The 24978-nt window shown below is 44.4% G+C and overlaps 1 long non-coding RNA gene across 1 annotated transcript in view; it reads left to right on the forward strand.

Annotated features, from left to right (window-relative positions):
- The first annotated feature begins 492 nt into the window (after positions 1 to 492).
- The window catches only part of LOC119512612, a 44168-nt gene continuing 19682 nt past the window's right edge, over positions 493 to 24978 (forward strand). Inside the window, exon 1 of the long non-coding RNA XR_005212415.1 lies at positions 493 to 873. This is a non-coding gene — a long non-coding RNA (uncharacterized LOC119512612). The remainder of the gene's footprint in view (positions 874 to 24978) is intronic.

The raw sequence follows: 24978 nt of genomic DNA on the forward strand, positions 1-24978 counted from the left end.
AGCCTGGCACATAAATGCTATTTTATTATTATTGCTATAAACAAAGAACTTGAGGCACAGACATATCCTGGAGTCTTTCTGGAACCTGGGTATTGGGAACTATTTTGTAACTTGCTGAGTTAGGAAAGTGGTTCTTAAACTTTTCACCAAACCATCCCTAAAATCAAAGGTGAGTATAAAAATAAACCCAAGGGATCTGAGAGCATAGCTCTATTCCATGAGTTAAACGTCTTGGACTTTTCTGTTTTATCTTTTAAAATGCATGAAAAATTTTCATTCTGTTTCTTAATGTATCTGTATCTGCTTCAATATGTAAATCATGGTTCCTCCCACTCTATCTTTATAACATCAGCTCTCCTGAAACATCAGTGTTGCGCAGTCATCACGTGGTGCACATATCCAGGACTGTGTGACTCCAGTTGAGGGGCATGAAGTTAGTACATGAGTCTCCCAAACAGCTGGGGACTGTTTCCGCGAAGGTTGTGACTTCAGATCTCTTACATGAAGTAGGAGGGAGAAGGTTACACAAAAGAAGCATCCCCTTCCTGGGAGGGAGGCTGAGGCAGGCAACCAAGGTGGAAAAAAGTGAGATGACGATAACTCCATCCCCGAGAGCTGGCAGCTTTTTGTTCTTGGCAGACCCAGAGGCCCCTCTGTGCGACTTTCTGGGCTCCAGACGGGGGACCCTGGTCCCGCCACGCCCCAGGGAAGCTGCGGATCTGAAAGACGTAGCGTGACTCGGTGCCTCGAGGCTGGCTGTGTGCTGAAACGGAGGCGAGACAGGCTGTCAGCGTGGAAACCGTGCGGTGACAGCTTCCTTCACCCTCCAGGCCTGTCAGCTCGTGGGGGAACTGACAGGCCTCAACTAATAAGGTAAACAAAGGATTTAGAGAATGCCGGAATTCTTTCTTTAATGTTTCCCTATTCATAACATGTCACGGAATTAATGCCTGGCCTGGTGGAGGTACAGTAGTTCCTGGCTTTTAAGATCTCCTGAGAGTGGTGGGGGGAGAGGCCTGAGGCCCCTGAGGCTGAGCAAGAGTCAGAGCTGCGATCTCGCTGCTGAGACGTCCGGCTGTTTCCTTGGGAGGACCCTGGGCCACAGGGTGCATCTTTCAGGATCCGGTCCTGGTTCTCTGGCCTGGTGATGGAGGTCCTGCTGTGACCATTTGTCCAGCTCTGTCTGTCCCCGCTCCCCAGCGCTCCGGCTGCTTCTCATTCTTGCTCACCTTTCTCATCCTGGAAGTCCCACTCCAGGCCTCTTTGTTGCTGTCGACAGCTCTCAGCAAAAGCCCCTTCAGCTTTGCCTTCCCGGAGAGGCCCAACCCGTGTGCATGCTCCCATTTGGCTTCAGAAAAGCCCCCAACTTTTCTGATCAAATCTCTCCAGATTTGGGCATTTCTGCCTCCTAGGCCTTTTTCTTATCCATCCATTTGTACTTCCTCTCCAGGGCAGAACCTTTGCAGGGCTAGGAGGGCAGTAGTACAGTATTTCTGTGCCATTAGTTAAAAAGACAAATGGCCAGCTAGCCTTTTAGGATGTAATTTAAAAGCCATTTGTCTAGTGGTAATAACTGAAAGTGGCTGTAGGCTGGGTATGACTTCCACTGTAGGCTGGGTATGACTTCCCTGAGAAAGAGAGAGATTGGCTAATGGTCTGTGGCTGTCCTGCTGACCAACTGGCAGCAGTTTCCTCCCGTTTCTCTGGAAGATCCAAAAATGGGAAAAAATGACATTTTGAGGGGACTAGGGGCTCAAAGAGGGCTTTGAAGAAAGGCAGACAGACTCCTTTCTCCAGAGCCAGGCAGCTGCTCTTGTTTGTCTTATAAATTGAGTGGACCAGGGATAAAAATAAGTTCAGAGTGATGAGGATCATGATAATTTTCAGAGCCAATTTCACCAATCAGCACTGTATCTTCACCCTGTCTTTTAAATTAAGAATTTGCAGGAAGATTTGAGTTATCAGATTATTTTTTCCCAATTTCCCTTACGATTTCTTCTTTGACCCATTGATTGCTTAAAAATGTATTTAATTTCCACATATTTGTAAATTTTCCAGTTGTCCTTCTGTTATTGAGTTCTAATTTCATTCCATTGTGATTGGAGAAGATACTTTGTATTATTTCTTTTTAAAATTTTTGAGGTTTGTTTTAAGGCCTCACATATGTTTTCTCCTGGAGAATGTTCCATGTGAAATTGAGAAGAATGTATACACTGTTGTTATTGGGTGGAGTGTTTTATAGATATCTACTAGGTCTAGTTGGTTTATAGTGTGGATCAAGTCTCCTATTTCCTTGTTGATCTTCTGTCTAGTTGTTCTATCCATTATTGAAAGTTAGGGGTTGAAGTCTCCAACTATTATTGTAGAACAGTCTATTTCTCCCTTCAATGTTTTCAATGTTTGGTGTTCTGGGGGCTCTATTTTATGTGTATATATGTTTATAATTGCTGTATCGTCTTGATGAATTGACCCTTTTGTCAATATATAATGTCCTTCTTTGTCTTCTGTAATAGTTTTTGACTCAAAGTCTATTTTGTCTCTTAGTATAGCTACCCCAGTGCTCTTTTGGTTATTATTTGCATGCAATATCTTTTTCCATTCTTTCATTTTCAACCCATTTATGTGTTTGGGTCTAAAGTGAGTCTTTTGTACACAGCATATAGTTAGATAATGTTTTTTTTTGGTTTTGTTTTGTGTTGTTTTTTAATCCATTCTTTCGATCTCTGCTTTTTGAATTGAGAGCTTTATCCATTTACCTTTAAAGGAATTATGGATAAGGAAGGACTTACCTCTGCTGGCTTGTGTTATTTTTCTGCATGTCCTATACCTTTTTTGTCCCTCACTTGTTCAATTTCTGTCTTCTTTTAATTGTTTTTTATTGTAGTATACAATTTTGTTTTTCTTTTGTGTACTTTAAAAATTATTTTCTTAGTGATTACCATGAGGAGTCTAATTAACATACTGATATCAACTTAGGTTTGACAGTTTACAAAAACTCTGCTCCCATGCAGCTCCATTCCAACTCCCTTTATGTTGTCACAAATTGCATCTCTATACAGTGTGCTCATTAACATAGATTTATAATTGTTTTTATGCATTTGCCTTTTCAATTATGTGGAAAATAAAAAGAGGAGTTAAAAACAAATAATACAATAATTCTGGCTTTTGTATTTACCTATATAGTTACCTTCTGTGGAGTTCTTTTTTATTTATTTATTTTTTTTTTTTTTTGGTATGTTGCTGAGTTACCATATAGTGTCCTTTCATTTTAGCTTGAAGGACTCCCATTAGCCTTTCTTGGAGGGCACGCCCACTAGCAACAAACTCCTTCAGCTTTTGTAACTGAGAAAGTCTTAATTTCTTCTTCACTTTTGACAGTTAATTTTGCTGGATATAGAATTCTCGATTGACCTTTATTTTTCTTTCAGTAGTATAAAAATGTCATTCCATTCCCTTCTGGCATCCATGTTTTCTGATGAAAAGTCTGTCATTAATCTTATTGAGTATCTCTGGTACATGATGTATCTCTCTTGCTGCTTTCAAGATTCTGCCATTTGCTTTGGACAATTTGATCACAATGTGTCTGAGTGTGGGCCTCTTAGCATTTATCCTTCTTGAGGTTCATGAGCTTCTTGAATGTATAGATTTACATCTTTTATCAAATTTGGGAAAATTTTGTTCATCATTTCTTCAAGTATTCTCTCTCCTCTCCTTCTGGGATCTCTGTTGTTCGTGTGTTGGTATGCTTAATGGTGTCCCACTGGTCTCTTAACTCTGTTCAATTTTCTTCATTATTTTTCCTTTCTCTCCTTAGTCTGGATAATTTCAGTTGACCTATCTTCAAGTTCATGGACTCTTTCTTCTGCCTGCTCAAATCAGCTACTGAAACCCTCTCATGAGTTTTTCATTTGTTACTTTACATTTCAGCTCCAGAATTTCTCTTTGGTTCCTTTCTAGGATTTCCATTTCTTTATTCATAGTCTCTATTTGTTCGCACATCATTCTATTGGTTTCCTTGAGCTTTTTGTCCATGATTTCTTTTAGCTTTTGGGGCATATTTAAGACAGTTGAATTAAAGCCTTTATCTAGTAATTCCAAAGTATGTGCTTCCTCAGTGACAACTGTCACTCTCTTCTGTGAATGGACCACACTTTCTTGTTTCTTTGCATGCTTCAGAATTTTCTTATTGAGAACTGCACATTTTTAATATTATGATGTGGTATCTCTGGACAGCAGATTCTTCCCCCTCCGCAAATTCTGTGTTTGTTGCTTGTTGTAGGCTGTAGGTGCTTCTTGAGTGATTTTTATAAATTATTTTTGTAAAGTCTGTATTCTTTGTCATGTGTGATCTCTGAAGTCTCTATTCCTTTAGCTTATGTTCTTCTAGTGTTTTGACAGAGATTTCTTGAATGCCAGGAATGAGAGGGGAGGGGGGTGAGAAGGAAAAGGAAGGAAGGAAGGAAGGAAGGAAGGAAGGAAGGAAGAAAGGAAGAAAGAAGGAAAGAAAGAACCTCCCTCCAAATCAAACCAAAAAATATCCTTTCCCAGTCTTTGCAGATAGGCTCTGGGCTGGGGCACTCCCTCAATGCTTAGCCAAGCTGTTTACAACTTTACTTTAACCTCCACTTCCTGCTTGCACTGAAACTGGAGATTAGCCAGAAGTGAAAGCTTAGAGTCTTCTCTGGTCTTTTCTGAGAAGCACATGGCTTTCTAAATTCCCCAGTATACCAGATTTTCCTCCTGTGCCTTTGGTGCTCTATCATATGCTTCACCTATAATCTCTTGCCCAGATGGCTATGGCTTTTTCATTTGCCTAATTGTGTTTTCGAGGAACATCTACCATATTGCCACTCTGAATGAGACCTCAGTTAGGTGAAACAGAGACAGGCGCCTCGCATCAATCTTTGGATAACCCTAGGCAGGTTAGAACAAAGTTCCTTGCAAATAAGGTCTGCTCTGCCCCCTCCATGACCACCGATCTGGGTCCTACCTGGGGAATATCTTCAGGACCATTGTCAAGCTAGGGAGGGGATGAGGCAAAGGCAAGTAAAAATGCCAAAAAGTTTTCCTACCTTTTCAAGGTTGCCTTTCTCTTGACTCAGCATTTGCTGGGGTGCTTTAAATCTTTGACTGTATTTCAGAGCTCTGACAAAGTTGATTCTGATAGTTTCTGCTTGATTTTTTGCTGTTAGACAGTTGCTTGGAGCTGTCTACTTTGCTACTGTCAGCTCCTCAGTTATCTGGTTTTAGGGTGCTGCAGAAGTGAATTTTCTCAGATTAACGGGGCTTTTTCCTTTAGACATCAAAGCTCTTATTTTACTCATTCAGGATAGACAGTTTTAAAAAATATGTGTGTGTCTCTTAAACATAATTGTTGCAAAGATGTTAAATATTCATTGATGTTACAGGGCAATTATTTTGAATGTTAGTTTTAAAGACTTTGTCCTCTCTTTGCTATTCTTCTTTTCATTATATGCTATTTTAAAGTTATATTGTCTTATCTCCCTTGGTATTTAATATTGATCTATTCCTTATTTAGAGAAAACAAAAGGAAACTTCCCAAATGGTAAAATAAATAATGGGCTACTCTGTGGCCTTTGAAAATGATGTAAAGACTATTGACATCAAAATGGGAATATTCAAAAGAATCTTATGCTGTATCACTAAGTGATACAAGTAGGCTTCTAAACAGTATGTACATCAAGATGACCCCTTCATGTGAAATGTCACAGTGGCTCTGATTCTGGACTGTTCATATCTGTGAACAAAGTACTTAGTCTTAGTTGGATGTGCTTTGCATTCAATTAAAGTATTCCAGGCAAAGGAAATAACACTTACTGATCACCTACCATATTCCAGTTTAGGTGCTTTCATATATTATCACTGTTAATCGTGTTCCGGAGTTACGTGTTTAATAGACGAGGAAGCTAAAGCTAAGGGAAGTTGCTCAGGTCCACATAGTTGTTAGACAGTGGGATTAGGATTTGAATATAAAGATATTGGACTCCAGAGTCCATGTTTTGTTCTACTAAATAGTACCAATTATCTATTCCCTCAATAATGCTGCATGACGCACGACAAATAACCACAAAACCTCAGTGTCATGCAATAATAACTGCTTATTGCTCACTCATCTGGGGTCAACTGGAAGTCAGCCAGGCATTGTTGCTGCTCCTGGTTGACCTCACTCACATGTCTGGTGGTTGGCTAGCCATTGGCTGATCTAGGCTGGCCTTGTCTGGGCCACTGGGATGACTCAGCTCTGCTTCACATCTTCCATCCTTCAGCAGACCAGCTAAGGCATGTCCTCATGGCAACGGCACAGGTGGAAGACAGCAAGAGGGACCCCATAAGCCCCCGAGATCCCAGCTGGTTGCTGCCACACAGTCATTTCTGCCTCATTCCATTGGCCAAACCAAGCATCATGGCTGAACTCAGAGTTGAGGGGTGGGGAAATATGCTCCTCTCCTTTCGTGGGAGGAACGCAAATTCATACGGCAAAGAGTGTGGACATACAGAAAGGTGAAGAACTGAGGCTACTAGAGCAACTCGTCACATACAACGAGCTGCCTTATTCAAACAGGTATTCTGACAACTTCCTCTGGACATTTCCCTAACCTTTTTAAGGTCTTACTAAAGTATGTATTTGGGTGGGATGAAGGCAGGTAAGGTGGGGAGGGCAGATATGCATTTAACCAAAATAACACTGTTCAACAGTATGTTATTGACTATATTGAGGGGAAAATTGTTCCATTCTCAAATAAATTTAGAAGATACTTAATAAATGAAAGTTAAGTTTTATCTACCGTGGCCCTTTGCAGTTCCTTCAATATTTCAATGTGTACTGTGAATATATGAGGGGGTATATTAAATACTTCCCAAACTAATTTGGCCATGGGACACTTTTTATACAGCCTAACTATTAACATTTCTTAGAAACTCAGAAGCCAGGATGGGAGAGGATCTTGCCCAAAGTAACTTCATAAGCCAGTAGTGGATCTGTGAATAAGCTCCAGAATTCTCTGTCCCAAGGCCCTTCTTCTCCCTCCTTCCTCCTTCCTCCAAGCTTGGCTGGCTGTCTCCTCCAGGAGAGCTAATTGGTGGGGTGGTCATGGGATCCCCTATGTAACTCTGCTCAGGTTTCTGAGAGCCTTTCCCACAATTCCATTAGAGAAGCACTCAATATTGATTAATGTCCAAAGATTCTTTTTCCCTTTGCCAATTTGAATTTTCAAAAACTGAGAAGGATTCTGTCTTGCTCACAAAAAGGTGAGTGAAGAACTGACAGTCTATAGATGACTTAACTCGAATTAGTTCTCATCTGGGCTTCCCCCTATGGGAATTTGGTTCTCTTCTCTGACTCCCCCATTCTCCTCCCCAGCTGTGGTGACCCGGGCAAAGAGCAATTTCAGTTTCCACAGGTGCATGGATCCCACTCTCCCAAAAGACAGGGAGGAGAAAAGTGATGAGAGCCAATCTTCCATCTCTCCAGCTCCCGAGAACAGGAAGCAAACTGGAGAGATTGACTCGATAGGGAGCCGTCAGACTGCCGCTCTGCTCACTCCACGGCTTTTATCACCACCAGTCATCAGCGCTCTGGCAAGCTCATGAATAATGCATTTCCCAGTGATTTCCTTCCTTATTTGCTAGCCTCGGGGCAATATTGATTTTTTTAGAAGTCCACAGAGCTGAGCTGTGTTGTGGTAACATCTACTTAAAGTCTTTTGGAGTCAGAACACACATATGTTTATCTCTACATATGTGTGTTGGTGTCTGTTGTCTGTGGACAACGACATTTGTTTAAGGGGCCCCTGTGGTTATGGAGCAATGTTTTTGAAATCACAAGTTGGTTTAGACTGGAGCACTGTGTTAGGGTGGATCAGCTGTTTGGTGGTGGTGGATTAGGAAGAGGAGGCAGAGCGGGTGGTGAGCTGGGAGGAGATGGGGGAGCTGGTGGGACAGACTGGGAAGTGGAGGGGAATTCCAGCTGCCACAGGAACAAATGCAGCAGAGCCTGTGGGGACTCAGAGAGGGGGATAGGATTAGAGCCTGGGCATCAGTGGTCACCTTGGAGAAGGCGGCCCCAGTCACTGTGGGAGGAGGGGTGTAGGGGTGGCAGTTATGAAATGGGGATAACATGCATGAAGACTTCTTTTCTCACAGTTTTGGGATTGAAGAAAAGAGAACTGAACTATTGCTAGATGAGACAAGCAGGTGAAGAATTTGGGGGTGACCTCTAGACTTGCTGGGCAGCTCCTGTCAGATGTGAAACAGGAGGGCGCTATACAGATGGCACAGTCTGTGGTCCTGATTACTACCTGGTGGGAATGTGGGAGTCAGTGGATAGGAGAGTCTGAAGCCTTGTCTGGCGTCTTAGTTTGCCAGCACTGCTGTAACAAAACCCACAGACTGGTTAAACAACAGGAGTTTATTGTCTCACAGTTTTGGAAGCTACAAGTCCAGAATCAGGGTGGTGGCAGGCCATGCCTTCCCTGAAATCTGCAGCGTTCTGGTGGTTGCCTTGCTGGTGAGTCATAACTCAATCTCTGCTTCCCTCTGTGGCCACCTGTCTCCTTCTGTCTCCCCCTCACTCCTACTTCTGTGCCCACATTTCCTCTGCTTGTAAGACTCCAGTCATATCGGATTAAGGTCCATTGTGATTCTGTTTGGCCTCATCTTGATAGAATCTTCAAAGATGTGAACAAATGGGTTGTCATCCACCAGATGACTTGAACATGTCAGTCCATAACACCTGGTCGGCTGTAGGGGCCCACTCCCCCTTGAGCCCTCACAGTATCTCAGGTTCCGGAACGTCAGCGACTGTGGCCTCCCCTTGTCCACCATTTACCTGGTCCCAGGGAATAGAGACTCGAGCCTGAGTGACTGGGAGAGATGAGTGTGAGGGAGGATTACTAAAGGAGCCTCCTCATCCTCATGAAACCCCCTTTCAACACCGAGCAGGCACCTGGCACTTGCTAAACTTTCTCTTGAGCTTAGAGAGGGAAAGAGCAGGGTGTTGAGGGGAGGGCTGAGTGGAGCCGGTGAATGGTCTGGGAGGAGAATTAAGTTTCCCTGAAGAGGGCTCTCTCTTGAAGTCCCTGAAAGCTTGTGTGACAATATAATTAAGTGGGAGGTCAAGACAACCTGCCAAATTGAAAGTGTGCCTGAGATAGCAATGGGTGAGCAGGGGTGGGGGCATCAGGCTGACCCCAGCACAGTAAATGTATGTGCTTCTTGAGCTAGTTCCTAAGGGTCCTATGTGAAACAGAGGTTTCAGGCCAGGAGCCCTACGTGGGTGAAGATACCAGCTATGCACCAGCACATGGCAGGTCCCACCAGCTTCAGCAGGGCGGAGCCACCCCTGGAACTTCTGGCACCCAGGGCCCTTGATCCCTTCTCTCCCCAAGCTCAGCCTTGTGGTTACCAACACTGGCTAGCGCTTAGGTTGCATTATTTCAATCCCTTTGCAGAAACATTTCCCACATGTCACTGACACATTTGCCCTTTGGATATGGAGACCGATGCAACCATGAGGGGCTTTTGCATCCAGGGCTAAAATGCAGAGGGATGGGGAGAGAGAGGCTTCAACTGAATATCAAGAGACCATACTGCTAATTCAATGCCTTGGTTTCCCTGCTTCTAACATGGGAGATGTTGGTCCCTGCCCTGTGATTTGTTGAATGCGACAAACAGCATAAAGGTAAAGATGCTCTTTCTGAGGCCAAAAGTGCCCTCCCGGTGGTGGAACTTACAGGGAACCCTGTAATCTCACATGCCTCCTTCTGCCCCTTCCTACTTCCCCTTCTTTTCCTGACACTTAGCACTCATTGATCTAGGGATCAAGAATGTCTCCTCTCTCTCACCTCTAATTTTGGTGCTCTTTTCCAGCCACCCTGTCTACCTTCAGTGTTCTTGGGGTGCTCCCGCCGTAGCCATGAGCCTTCGCCTCTACTGTCTCTCTGTGGGGGCTGCCTTCCTTCCCCTGTTCACCTAGATAACCCCTCTTCACCCTTCAGAAGTCAACTTGAGTGTCACCTCCTCAGGGAAACCCCCCTGACCACCTGTCCCAGGCTCCCAGGATAGCCTTTCCTCCTGTCACAGCCAGAACTTACTGTTCTTCGTGTGACTGTTTGCTTTTGTGACTGTCTTCCCAAGTAGCCTGTTGGCGTGTGGAGGCAGGGGCGGGGTCTGCTTTTGTTTGCCGTCTAGCACATAATGCCTGTCTGGCATGGAGCGGATGCCCAACTTTTATGGAAAGAATGAATGCGGGAATGAATGAAGGAATGCCAGAGTTCTTTCTGATCCTGTTGGGGAAGGGATTTGATGGATTTATTCACTCTGAGAAGTTAGGGAACCAAATGTATTTTTGCCAGTTGGAGCATTTGCCTCGAGAAGAAGAAATAGAGTGATGTTTAGCCCAAAGGATGGGTGTCCAGTGGTATAACTGCAGGCAGCTGGTACAGGCCATATTTTGGGTCAGGCAGCCATGCCAGAGATTCTCTCGACTCTTCCCTTTGGGCGATCACCTACTTGGCCCACATGCAGAGATGGTCCTGGGTCCCTGTGCTCACCGACACTGGGGAGCCGGGTACCATTTTCTTGGTCTTAGAGGCCTCAACCCTCTGTGTTGTGGACTTCCAATGCCCCCAACTGAGCAGCAAATGGAACCGATTTTTCACCTCCCCACTCCTTGGTTCGAAAGCTCGAGGCTGGAACTGCTCTCTGGTCTTGGGTCTTTGCTTTGCTTGCCTAAGAGGAAGAGGCCAGAAGGGAAGGCTTGTTTCCTCTGCAGGGCTTGGAGAACTGTAGCAAGCACTGGCAGACTCTCATTTGTTTGAAATTGCTCCGTGGTAGAAGGCACTCTCATCGATCACTCCTCTGCAAATGTCAATTGGAGAAATGTGACTTCCGTATTTATAAAGCCAGAAAAATGGGCGCCTGTCCCCTCACCTCCCAGGTGTGTATTTATACACTGATGAATGACCCCAAAGTGGGTTCGTTATAGGAAAAGTCCACGCCAATGGCAGGAATGTTGCATCTGGAAACACAGTCTTGCAATTAGGCCTCTGAGCCCGAGGCCAGGGCTCAGACCCTGTCGTTTCCTGGCTGTGACTAACACATCTTCAATGCTGGGGTGAACCCAAGAGTTTCGGAATTTGGATCCTCGTTGTTCCCACAGCCCTGTCCCCGGAGGCTGCTTTTTGCTCCATTTCGTCTTTGTTTGCTTGTTTGTTTTTGGCACTGGGGGTGGAGCTTTAAAAATCTTGGAAGCCAGTGAAAATCAGTTCAGTAGAACAAAATGCTTACTCCAGTCTTGTCCCTAAAGGGAAGTTGTGAGGAATAAGAAGTTAATGCTCAAGAGACCCTTTGAAGTATTTAGATGGGGAGTCCTCACAGACCTGGGGCACCCCAATCGGGTGGTGGGTTCCAGGAGCCCTGGCCCTCCCAGCTCCACCTGTGGACTCACACTGCATTCCTACAGGTGACCCTGACCTGTCTCTCCCTCCTCCCTCTCTCTCTTCCAAACTGGCCTCTCCTTTCCCTCCCTCTAAACAACAGCATCCTTTGTTTTCCAAAGGAGGGTGAAATGGGGATCACACTTCCAAAGTGACATTTACAAAATGGGATGGAAGTGAAAAATTAAGGCTGGATCAGCCCAGAATGGTGAGTTGCTTGGGCTCCTGCAGGTCTCCCTCCATTCGAAGGAGACGTCCTCAGGAGTAATGTCAGACAAATCAAATCGGTACCTTGTGCTTTGTGCACTGCAGAAAAAAACAGCCATTGCAAAAGGGTTAAAAATGAGCTCCCTTGGTCAAGAGCCCCAAGCCAGTGAGCAGACAGGCACGTTCAGTCCTTCAGTGCGGAAGAAAGATAAGTGTTTGGTTAGTAACTGGATATGCCTAGAGCCGGGTGTTTGGCCTCCGGTTCCTCTGCAGGTTGAGGAGCTCGGGGATGGCCCAGTTCTTGCGGTTGTTTGGAAGTGGAATCTGAAGCAGGCGGCCCTGGAAGCCTGGGCCCAGGCAGGGCTCCCCACCCCCTCCTTTACACAGAGCGAAGCTGAGGTCCAGGGCGGGAGGTGGACTTGATCCCTGTCGTCCTGCCTGGTGGTGCAGTAAAGACAAGAACAGGAAATCTTGCTCCGAGGCCCAGGGTTCTTTCTGGAAGGCCCTGGGTTGAACTAGAATGACGATTCAGAGCAAACATGGATTCAGGCTGTTTCCGCCATTTCTGGGCTGGCTTACCTCCTGCCAGGCATTTTACCTCTCCATCTGTGAACCAGCGTTCAAAAGGAACTCTTTGGCTGGGTTTTGGCAGGTATTAGAAGATGGTATATATAAAGACGAGATGCTTAGGCATTCAAAAACGCTCATTCTGGGGCTAACAGGAACTCTCCCGGCTTGGGACCATTTCCACAGAGTCCATAAGGATGTAAATGGAGCTTCTAAAACCAAATGCCCCCACTGACGTCCTTCCTATCCCCTTAGCTGAGGAACCCCAGGACTAAAGGAAAGGCAAACAGGGTTGGGAGAATAAAAGAGCCTTTTCTGAGCAAAGGGGGACTCACCGCAGAGAAGGGCCCAGCCGACGACGCCCAAAGCAGACCCGGAGTTAGTGAAGCCTGGAGATGAGAGGGCCGGGGAGGAAAAAATGCCTTTCTTGTCTCCGCCTGCGGTGGCAGAAGGAAAGCAATAGCTGGCAGGCATATGCAGCCTGTGAGGGGCTCACTCCCACAGCAGAAGGAGATCCCTCCCAGTGCTGGCAGGAACGGGGCAGCCACTGGGGAGCGGGTGGTCTGGGGGTGTCGGGGAATCAGAGCCCCCACTGCCCAGGCTCCAGGCCCTGTGTCCTCCCACCTCACCTGCCTGAGCAGGGGCCTCCCACCTCCCCAGCTGCTGGCCCCTAAGGCCTTTCCTCTTCCCCGGAGGTGTCAGATGCAGTGATGCTGTCCAAGGAAGCCACAGGGTGATTTTGTGTCCACTTCAAAACCCCTATGAATCCTGCACCTCTGGCTGGGCCGGGATGGGTGACTTTGGCCCACTTTGCAGTCCGGAATCCATTTCCCCAGCCAGGCTAGACAGCAAATGGCTTTCTTCCCCCTCTTTCTTCCTTGGTTTTCCTTTACAGGCCAAAGGGATCTGACTCCTGAGAAAGGGGCTGGGGCCACCTGCCCGTCCACCTTGGACATCAGCTTCTGAGCAGTTGGACCATGTGACAAGATGCCCGGCTTTAGCGTCTCCTAATTATTCAGAAAACCCACTCCCCCTTCGCCCATAGATTTTATAAACCTGAATTAAACGAAGTGTTTATGTGACAGATATGTGGGAGGGATTTCAGATACAATCACCATCAATCTGGCTGCAGCCAAAATAAATTCTGTGAAAAGTAAAACAAACTATTGCACAGACAAAGTAGGCCTTAGGGGTCTCCAGCAATAATCTCTGTTTTCTTATTTAGCCGTGTCTAATATTTCTGCTCTTTTCGGTGTAGATAGGATCTCAGCGCACAGGGCACTCTTGCTGCAGCTGACAGGGGTCGACACACGCTCCCTCCTGCTGAGTGGAGGGACAGGGGAAGGGATGTGCGGCTTATTTACATTTAAATTCTTAGTTCAAATAAATCAGCCCCGGCTGAGCTGTAAGGCTAAAGGCTTGCTGCAGTCTCCTTCCCACCAACCTGCCCAATTTAGGGCTGTGGATGGGGCAAGGATCAGGAAGTCAGAGACCACTGGCCCTTCCAGAAAGGGGCTGGGGAAGGAGCCCACCTATGCCAAATGCTCTCCAAGCAATCACTCATGCAGTGATCTCAGCAGTCCTAGGAGGAAAGACAGAGAGGAAGCTGAGGTCTGAGATAGTAAGAACTTGTCCAGCTTTAGAAGTGATGAGATTGGGATTTCAGCCTGACTCCAAAAGCCTATGAAGTCTTTCTCCACAATGCCTCGCTAAAGAGAAACTAGGCTTAGCCATTCCTCTCTGGGAAGACGCCTTTCAGCATCTTGGTCAGCCCTGCCTGGCTGCCCGGCTCTGCACCCCTCCCTCTCTCCACGCTGGAGCTGCTCCAGGCCCCCAGTTCTACCCCACTCCCCACCCCAGTCCCCTTTGGCTCAGCTGATCCCTGACTTCCAGATCAGTCTGGGGCTGTGGTGGGAGATGCTGACAATCTCCAGACTGGTGCTCTGGGGGCCGTGTCCCCAGTCCTCCTCTGCTACCCACCCTGCCTGCCTGATAACTGGGCACAGCACTAGCTCCAGCTCCTTGCCCTAAAGGGTTCCTGCCCTGGTGAGCAGCCCGGGACCCTGGCCCCACAGCACAGACTCTGACTTGCTCCAAACAGATGTCTAAGTACTTGAAGCCAGCTCCCCCAGCTTGCCTGTACCTCGGCTTAGCATATTTGCTGAGAGTCTAGAACTTCTGGAAAACACCCTCCTCTCCGGGCCCTCCCCTGCTCCCTTGCTTAGCACTTGCCTCGGCCTAGACAAAGCCATTTCCTGAACTCAATGCTTGCCCATCAGACTGCTCCTGGGTTCCCGTCCCACTCCTGTGCTGCCCCACCAGAGGGTCTGTTGCCATGTCCTGTCCCTTTCCCAATATCCAGAGTTGCTGTGGGTAGCACTCCTGGTGCTATGCATGAAGGCTGAGTCTTCCTTCTTCTTAATTGGCTCCTCTATTCCTGTTTGCAAGGATCCTGTCTATAGTCAAAAGGCCCACGCCCAGTGGGAGAAGAAGCTGGGTCAGTGTACAAGGCACAGTTGTCATCCCCTCAACAAAGGTGACAGGGCAGAGTTCCTGCCCCTAACAACTCTACAGCATTATATATATAAGAAAGTCCACTACATCATAGTTAAGTTTATACACTTTGGGATGGGCCAGCAACAAAACCTCTCTAGGAAATAAAATAGAACGATACAAATTTGCAAACCCATTCGTTCAGTGAATAATATTTATTGAGAGACTACTACGTGCCAGACACTGTTCTAGGCCCTTGGGGTACAACAGTGAATTAAAAATCCCTGCCCTCATGGAGCTTACATTCTAATTGGTATAGAAAGACACTAAATAGTCATCACAAAAAAAGAAATGTATACAGTGCAATAGAAGGCAAAAACCAACATTGAATGAAACAGCTGGATGAGAGTAATCAGGAATACCAGAGTTAGGGGTGAGTTGCCCTTTCACATAGGGCATTTAGGGCAGAAGATGACATTTGAACATTGACTGGATGTAGGTGAAGAAGTGAGTCATGAGGATATCTATAGAAGGGTGTTCTAGGCATAGGGAACAGCTAGTGCAAAGGCCCTGAGGCAGGAGTATGTCTGGCAAGTTTAAGGAATAGGAGGAAATTCAGAGCGACCAGAGTGAAGTGAGCAATCGTGGAAGTAGAAGGAAGTGAGGTCAGACAGATAACAGGGACCAGATCATGTAGGGACTTGTAGGCACTCTAAGAACTTTGAATTTTTCCTGTCCCTGCATAGATAAATCAATAAAGGCCAGTCTCTCTCATTAGTCAATCTAGAGTTCAAGAAATTCAACAGATATTTCTTAAATTTGCATGCCAGGTCCTGAGGACACATTGATAAGTAAGGCACTCTCTGCCCTCAAGAAGTTCAAGTTTGAATCTAGGTGGATGTGGCAGCATGGTGCAGAGGATAGAGTGCTGGACTAGGGGTTAGCAGACCTGGGTTCTAGTCCTGCTTTTCCACTTAACCTTGGCCCTTCACCAAATCGCCGCTTCCAGTCAGCGGAGATAATTACTGATGCCTTGGCCATCTCCTAGCCTCTATGGTGATGGAACTAAATAGGGAACATAAAGACTGAAAACTGTAGGGCCCTGGATAAGCATCTGAAGGGATTAGGGAATCCAGTTAACATGGTCACTGTCCGATGTCCCTTTGCTTGGGCCTGGTCGACTCAGCCTATGTTGACATCTTTGCAATGTCCTCTGGTTTCTCCGTGACCTCATTGGCACTCACTACACTTGGTGAGAACCAGCGGCTGCCATTCATTCAAGTTGATGCAAATCTCCAGCATGAACAACACATTCGGGGTTATCTGCTTTGCAAAGGAAATTTACCCATTCCTTCTATTTCATGCTTCCCTGATCAGATAAAGCCGTATTTGGTGTTAACTATTAAGTCAAGCATGCAGGACTCCAACCAACAATAACAAAGACAAGCTTGCAGGTTGCCAAGCATGGTGAGCTTTTAAAATGCATTCAGACAGTGTGAGGATATTAATAGGGAGACATGTATCTCATTTCAGGCTACAAAGCAGACTCCGCAGTGGGATGTGGAAATGCTGGGTGTTTCGAGGTTAGCTTAAACTGAAGAGAAGAACTCAGCTAGAATACAGACATGCCCGAGGTCGTGTCCCAGACGCTGAGCTCCCAGCTTTAATGACACAGTCTGTCAACTCAGCTCTGTTTTGAGTGGTACTGGACACTCAGTGATGGCCAAAAACAGCAGTTGACTAAAATAATTAAGCTACATGCAGACAATGATGGAGGTGGAAAAAGATAGAGCTGGACAGGCCCTTTGGAAATCATCTTGAATTCTCTTCCTTTACTTAACAGGTGAAGACACCAAGATCTGCAGGTCACACTGAGACTTTGTGACAATGATGAGATGAGTTTAAGTTTCTGAGCTCCCATGCCGATGTCGTTTTTCCCATGTGTTTGGTTGCCTCCTCTTGACTCGTAGCTTCTAAATGTCCTTAGCTATCCTTTTGATGTGACAGTGGACCCTTGGAACTTTCTCAGGTCAACTGATGGGGATGGATTGTGTTGGTCACAATGGAAAGGGCATTGGATAAAGAATCCAAAGACCTGGGTTTGAGCCCTGCCTCTCTAGTTTTTTTCTGGGCGACACTTATCTTTTTGTATGTTTTCTCAACTGCAAAACATAAAATGTAGCTAATAGAATGTGTGTTCAAGGCTTTGAAGACCAGAACTTTCTGCAGATTTTAGGACCATTATATTCCATCTCTCGTTTCCATATTCAACATGGCATTTGTGAGGACATGATTCAGAATTAGGGGTGAGGTCTCTGAACAGGAGATATGGGGAGGCTAGCTGTCCCCAGATGGGGTCCAACGTGGAACCTTGGCTTCCTGCTCATGGTCACAGCCAGCTTGACAGCCTACCCAGCTTTCTCCCCAGTCCTCAGACAAACCCTGCCTTCCCTGACTTCTGGCCTGTGCCCTCATTATTCCTCAAGTTTGCAAATGTCTCTACTTCACCCGAAGATCTCTCAGTGCCCATTAAAAGGTTGTAGCATCACTGCTTCAATAAGATCGTTTCCAACTCTCCTAGACAAATTAGTGGTTATTTGTCCTGTGTGGTGGTGAAGAGAATGAACTCTGGAGCCAGACCATGTGAGTTTAAGTCCCAGTTCCACCCCTTACTTAGGGGTGTGGCTTCAGCAAGTCATTTAACCTCCCTGGGCCTCAGCTTCCTCATCTATCAAATGGGGATAATAATAGAATCCACATCGTAGAATAATTGTGAGTAAATGAGTTGGCATAAGTTAAAACATTTAGAACAGGTCTGAGTACCAGTTAAGTGCTACGCAAATATTTACTGTTTTTATTATTAGAGTCTTTAATATATCACATGCAAAATAATGGATTATATACCTGCTGACCCTACCAGGGCCAGACCAGGTTTCTATTTTTCTCTGTTTTCTTAGTATTTAACATGATGTAGGGCACATATTAAGTGTTCAAGAAACACTTGTTGGATTAGTGAATGGGCATAGTCTATATGGTCATATCAGTGACATCATTTGTGGTATTTTTTTCCAGTAAACTTCATAGGACAAGCAGTCCATCAGCTATAACTCTGTGGCCTTCAGATGAATTCTCCTGTAGTTTTCAAAACACTTTAGGTCTCATCTTTGTTTAAATAACAAAAGAAAGTTGTGCTGGAATTTTAACCAGCAGAGCTACAATGTGGAAACAAATGAAACTCAGCTGGTAATACATTTGTTTGCTTGGAATTATGGTCCCAGCCATACTGTCCTTGATGTGGTTTCAAGAACAAAGTCCAGGGCTGGGTTCTATCTAAAGAGTAATCTTTAAAAGAAGACACCCATCACCTCCCAAGGTCATTGGGATCATATAGTATAATTGGGTCCAAAGGAGCAGGACAAGTGAACAAAGTTCCCAGAAGGAGGCACATGAGCTAAGGGCACGCAACATAAGGGAGAAATCAGAGTGAGGGTGGAGGTGTGATTTCCTGGAAGAAGTGGGTTTTAAGCCATAGGCTCTACTTCGTGCTCTTAACTCGTTGCTGTGCACAATACCCTGTCACCGACATGACATCTAAGAGACTGTCAATCTGCCAATCTGGGTTTAGGGTGAGAGTACCGCAAAGGAAACTGCTGTTTTCCTATAAAGTAACTGTATTCTTAAATAGAACAAAATACAATGCCTTCAAGAGACAGAAAAAGAATTTAGAAAGGAAACTTTCTAGGCTTAAAACTGAGACACATTATCTCTTACTGATAGTCACTGGTGGACATAATCATCTAACAATGATCACATTTAGATATTAGCTAAGGCAGAGTTGCAAATATATGTGTTCATGAATATAATATGCATGTGCTTCTAGTTATATTAATATGTAAACAATTTAGATTAGGGGATGGATAATCAGGAATACCAACACATTCCCTTCACCTATTTTATAATACGCTTTTCAGGCCAAGAGACACACAACAGGGTCAATAGGATGGCTCAAGAAAAGGGTGTGGTGAAGAGTCTGCAAAGATGGCCACCGACAATTCCTCCCATCAAGAGGTGGAGTCTGTTTCTACTCCTCTGGAATCTGGGCTGGCCCTGAGACTGGCTTTGGCCAAGCAAATGTGGCAGAAGCAATGCTGTGCCAATTCTGAGTCTTAAGAGACCTGAAAGCTTCCATTTTTGCTTTCTTGGAGTCCTAAGCCACTGTCAAGAAGTCTGACTATCCTGCTGGAGAGGAGCCCACCCCCTGCCACTCCAGCCTCCCCAGCTAAGATGTCCAACCTGAGTGAGACGCCCCTTGGATCCCACAGCCCCAGTTGTGATGCCCTCTTCACACCACTTGGAAAAGACATGAACTCTCACAACCCTTCCAAATGGCTATTGTTTTGTGCTACTAAGCTGTGGCTCACTTGGAGAGCACGGTCTACATTAGTGTCTGAAATCTCTTCCAGTGTGTTCTCCTCTTTGCGTAAGGACGGAGTGGGAAAACTCTCGAGTGCCTTTTCTCTCCCTCTTGCTCAAGGCAGACACTGTTGATCACAACCCTCTTCCCCACTCAGCCCACTGCTGCCTTCAAACCTGCCCACAGAGCTCTAGGCAACAACTACTAACCCACTGATGTAGGTCCCAAGCTGAAACAACTTTTCCATCCAAGTATTAGCCATCATGTTTCCAGGGTGCCTGTCAAGGAAAGGGAAAGAGAGTGGTGTGTGCTAGTATTCCAATTCCATTAGCACCTCCTAGAATCATGGAATGTTAAAGATGATAAAATGTTAAGGATCATCTAACCCAGTGATTCTGAATCCTGGCTGCATATTATAATGATCTTGACTGCTTTAAAAATTGAACTAATTTCCCCAGAGGTTCAGATTTCATTGGGCCTTAGTACATGTATTCATTAGTGAAGAAATCTGACTTGACAAGTTGGGGCCTGAAAGGATGGATCTTGGCTGGTTAAACCCTGCTGGCAAGGCCAGTTTGGTTTGAAGAACTATTTTGAGGCCGTCAGTCCAAGGATTCTGAGCACCAGATAGTGGGACAGGGGGATGGGGGTGGGGGGAGAGGGGTTGCCTAAAGGAAACCCAAGATTTCAGGTGAAGGAAAAGGAGGGAGAGACAGGCACCCAGGAGAGCCAGGTCTTAGGTCAGGAGATAGATATTCCTTCCTTTCTGTCAGGAAAAGCTGGAAACTGATCTATGAGGGCAGTGTTTGATACATAGCTCCAGATATGAGTGGACAGTATGCTCCATGTTCCAAGGTTTTTTGATGGAAAATTTCTAAAGCCTCAGACACAAATGTCAAAAAGAAATGAGGCAAAGGAGAAGCCCACAAGTGATGTGTTTGACACAATAGGGTCGGAAAAGTTCAAGGCACCTTCTTTCTGGGCAAATTTGGCAGGAATGCTAAAACACACCGACAGGGCTGCAAACTTTATAACAGACAAATTTTAAAGCTTCATTTCCTTTTTTTTTTCTTCTTTTTTTTTTTTTTTTCAAAATATGACTTGCTGTCAGGTATACGAGTTGGCAGCCTTGATGCAAATACATAATAAATCTCACCTCTTTACTGAAATCTGAAGAGATTTTTGTACATAAAAATAAAACTATGAGTGCGATAAAATTGCTTTTGATCACTTCACATGAAAGGTGTCAGGAATTTTCACACTGTTACTATAATTAAAGAGCTGTGGGATGATTACTTGAGTATCTTTCTACCAACCCTTCTTAAAAGGCATTTCTGGATTAAAGCACACATACCCACCTTGGTATTGTTTTGACCCTAACTTTGTAGTTTGAAGAAAAGTTCCAGCTTTTTGTGACAGCCGGAAAATTGTCTTGTGGTTGAAACACTACAAACTAGGAAAGACATTGGAATTTGCTAAAAAGGAACCAGGTTTCACTTCACAGCCCTAGCAGAAACAGATGACTTCTAAAGGGCTTGTTCTTGTTGATTAAGGAGTTGCCTGGGACTTCCTTCCTTCTTTTCCTGCGTCTTGATCTACTGTCTGTAGAGTAACAGTGGTGAATAATCTTCCCTGACTTGCTCTCTCTAAGGATCTTTTAAATATCACCTTTGTATTTGTTTTATGTACTAACCACAGTTTTTATTCCACAATCATACACTCAAAATGATAGAGAGATCATTACTCAAGCAACTACCACCATCTCCTCACACTTGGAATGTAACAATGGCGATCTCCTGGCTCCATCCCACCTGCTTCAGTTCACCCCACACTGCCTCCAGGTTTAATAGGCAGAAGCTCAGCTCTTCTTATGCACCTGCACCACTCAGAAACATTGAGAAGTTCCCTTTTGCTTATGGAATGAAGCCCAAACTCTTTGGCCTGACCCTAAGACTCTCCACAGTCTGGACCAACTTCATCTCTGGCCCTCATCTAACCTGAAGCCTTGGACCACCCTTGCTGCCTTATTTGCTCCCATTCCCGTTTTGACATCTGGCTTTTCTTTCTGCCAGAAATGTCCTCCTTCCTCTGGTCCAATTCCTGCAAGGTCCAGTTCACTCCCACCTCTTCTTGGAAACATTCTTCAGTTATTCTATCAAATCTCCTGAGCTTTATTGGGAATTATTTGATACTTAGCATACTCTGACATATTTTTATTTGCATTTCATATGTGCTACCTATGGGGAGATTTTTATTCAACAAATACTTATTGTGGGCTATGTGTGAGTCCCTGGGCTCTGTGCAGGAACGCTGCAGTGAACTCTCTATATAAGATTGATATGGTCCCTGCCCTTGAGAGCTCACAGTCTAGTGAGGGGCAATAACCACTCAGAGTGACAAGTGCTATTTAGGTGAGGGTACTGGTTGCCATAGGAAAGTATATGAGCCATTTGAATGCTTCCTGGAAAAAAGTGATGTCCTGTAAGAGACTTCAAGTATAGGCAGAAATTAGCCAGGCAAAGATGTTGGGGAAGACTGATTCAGGCAGTGAACAGCATGTGTAAGTCATGGAACACTGGAAGAGAAGAAAAATCAGAAGAGGAGTTGGGCAGAAGTGGTAAGGAAGCTGTTGGAGGTAAGCAGAGCCCTAGCCCTGAGTCTTTTATTCATTCCAACAATGGATGCTTTTTAAGCACTGCATTCTTTGGGATAACTTAACCTGCAAGAAACAAGATCATTAATAGAGATTATTCAGTTTCTCATAGAACATGAAATCCAGAGATTGGTTATTCCAGGATTGATTCATTCAGTAGCTTAATCATGTCATAGCTTTGGGTCAGCTTCTCCAGGATTGCCCTGGATTCCCCTTCTTGGTCTCAGTATGGTTTCCACAGTTCCAAATATCATATCCTCACATGGCAGCAAAGTGGAAAGGGTAGGAGGGCATGGGGGTATGAGGTTCTTCCACATCCCTCTATTTGATCATGTGGGAGAATCTTTCCTAGTATCCTCCCAGCAGTCTTCATGATGCATATCATTGGTGGGAACTGGGTCACTTGCTGTGCCTGTTTGAATGTATTGTGTCCCCCCAAATGCCATTATCTTTGATGCAGTCTCGTGTGGGCAGACGTATTAGTATTGACCGGATTGTAGTTCTTTGATTGAGTGTTTCCATGGAGATGCACCCCACCCAAATGTACATGATAACTCTGATTAGATTATTTCCATGGAGGTGTGGCCATGCCCATTCAGCATGGGCCTTGATTAGTTTACTAGAGCACTATATAAGCTCAGACAGAAGGAGCAAGCTTGCTACAGCCAAGAGGGACACTTTGAAGAATGCACAGGAGCTGAGAGAGGAGCTGAAGCTTACAGAGACATTTTGGAAACAGCCTTTGAAAGCAGACTTTTGCTCCTGAGAAGCTAAGAGAGGACAAACGTCCCAAGAGCAACTGAGAGTGACATTTTGAAGAGGAGCTGCAGCCTAGAGAGGAAATTCCTGGGAGAAAGCAATTTTGAAACCAGAACTCTGGAGCAGACATCAGCCATGTGCCTTCCCAGCTGACAAAGGTCTTCCGGATGCCATTGGCCATCATCCAGTGAAGGTACCCGATTGTTGATGCATTACCTTGGACACTTTATGCCCTTAAGACTGTAACTGTGTAACCAAATAAACCCCCTTTATAAAGCCAATCCATTTCTGGTATTTTGCATAACAGCAGCATTAGCAAATCAGAACACATGCCTACTCTTAAACCAATCTTGGGCAACAGGGAATCAGATTTCCTTGATTAGCTTAAACCAACTATGATTCATGTTCTGAAGCTGGAGGCAGGAACTATCTTCCCTAAAAACATTGCCACCCAGTACTTGAACAATATTGGAGTTTTTAACAAGGAAGAGAGAAGAAATCACTGTTGAGATTACAGAGAGTTTACTCATTGCCTGCATTGGCTCTCCCTACCCCCAAATACCAAAGGCCTTGTGCTCATTTCTAAGCATAAAAACTACCTCAATTTCTATCATCATATGCAAGATTTCAGTCTTTCGAGTTAGGAAACATACCAAAAAAGCAAGGAAAAAACATGCTGTCAAAAGACAGAACAATCAACAGAATCAAACTCAGGTAAAACATAGATGTTGGAATGATCAGACAGGGAATTTAAAATACTATGATTTATATGTTAAGGGCTCTAATGGAAAAGGTAGATTACATGCAATAGCAGATGGGTAATTTCATTAGAGAGATTGAAACTATAAGACAGTGTGCTGGTTTGAAGCTATTATGCACCCCAGAAAAGCCTATGTTCTTTTAATCCAATCTTGTGGGGGCAGACTTATCGTGGATGGGACCTTTTGATTAGGTTGTTTCTATGGAGATATGACCCTGCCCTTTCAAGGTGGGTCTTAATCCCCTTGCTGGAATCTTCTATGAGAGGATAAAAGACAGAGACATTTTAGAGAGAGCTCAGAGAAGCTAAGAAAGAAAACACTCTGGGAGAAAGGTATTTTGAAACCAGAACCCAGGAGAAGGACCAGCAGACATTACCATGTGCCTTCCCATGTGACAGAGGAACCCCAGATGCCATTGACCTTTCCTCAGAGAAGGTATCTACCTCTTGATGCCTTAATTTGGACATTTTCATGGCCTTAGAACTGTAAATTTGCAATTTAATAAATCCTCATTGAAAAAGCCAACCCATTTCTGGTATATTGCATTCTTACAGCTTTAGTAAACTGAAACAAACAGTATCAAATGGAAATGCTAGAAATGAATAATACAATAACAGTGGTGAAAAAAGCTTTTAATGGGTTTATAAGTAGACTTGACACATCCAAGGAAAGAATCAGTGAACTTGAAGATAGGTCATTACTCAAACTGAAGCACAAAAAGAAAAGAGTGAAGTAAAGGAAAAAAAAAAACACATGCAAAAAAGATGCTGAACAATGGTAAATATTCTAGCATGTGTGTAAGTTAGAATCCCAGAAGGAGAAGAGAGAGAACTGGGCAGAAGAAATATTTAAAGAAATAACAGCTGAGAATTTTTCAGTTATTTACAAATATTAAACCATGGATCTAAGAAACTCAGAAAACACTAAGCAGACTAGATGCAAAAACAAAACAAGGCAAAATAACCTAGGCTTGTCATTTTCATACTGTTGAAAACCAAGGATAAAGAGAAAATCTTGAAGGCAGTGGGATAATAAAGGATACCTATATCGAGGAACAAAAATAAGAATTATAGCAGACTTCTTGTCAGAAGGCATGTAAGCCAGAAGATGACAGAGTGACATCTTTAAAGTTTTGTAGGAAGTGGGGAAGAACAATCTCAAACCAGTTTATACCCAGCAAAAATATCTTTCAAAAATGAAGGAAAAATAAAGGCTTTCTCAGAGAAACAAAAGTGTTGTCAACGTGACAAGTAAAAATGGTATCTCACTATTGCTTAATTTATTGGAATTACTAGTGAGCAGTGAGCTGACTTTTTCATATATTTAACAGTGGCTTGTAGTTTGTCTTGTATGAATTACCAATTCATATCTTTCATCCTTTTTTCCTATTGGGTTATTTGTCTTTTTCTTGTAGGAATTCCTTTCATGTTCTTTAATACAAATACTTTGTTATATATGTAGCAATGTAGCAACCATCTTTTCCTAATCTGCTGGGGTTTTTTTAAAATATGTTTATGGTGACTTCTGCTGACAGAATTGTACAAGTATGACACAGTGAAATTTAATCATTTTTCCTCGCTGTTTTTTTTTTGCCTAGGTCTTCCCTATGTCATATTCTCTAATATTTTCTTCTAATGTTTTATATTTTTGCATTTCATTTAGGGTTTT

The sequence above is a fragment of the Choloepus didactylus genome, chromosome 17 (assembly GCF_015220235.1).
Source record: "Choloepus didactylus isolate mChoDid1 chromosome 17, mChoDid1.pri, whole genome shotgun sequence".
Taxonomy (NCBI): domain Eukaryota; kingdom Metazoa; phylum Chordata; class Mammalia; order Pilosa; family Megalonychidae; genus Choloepus; species Choloepus didactylus.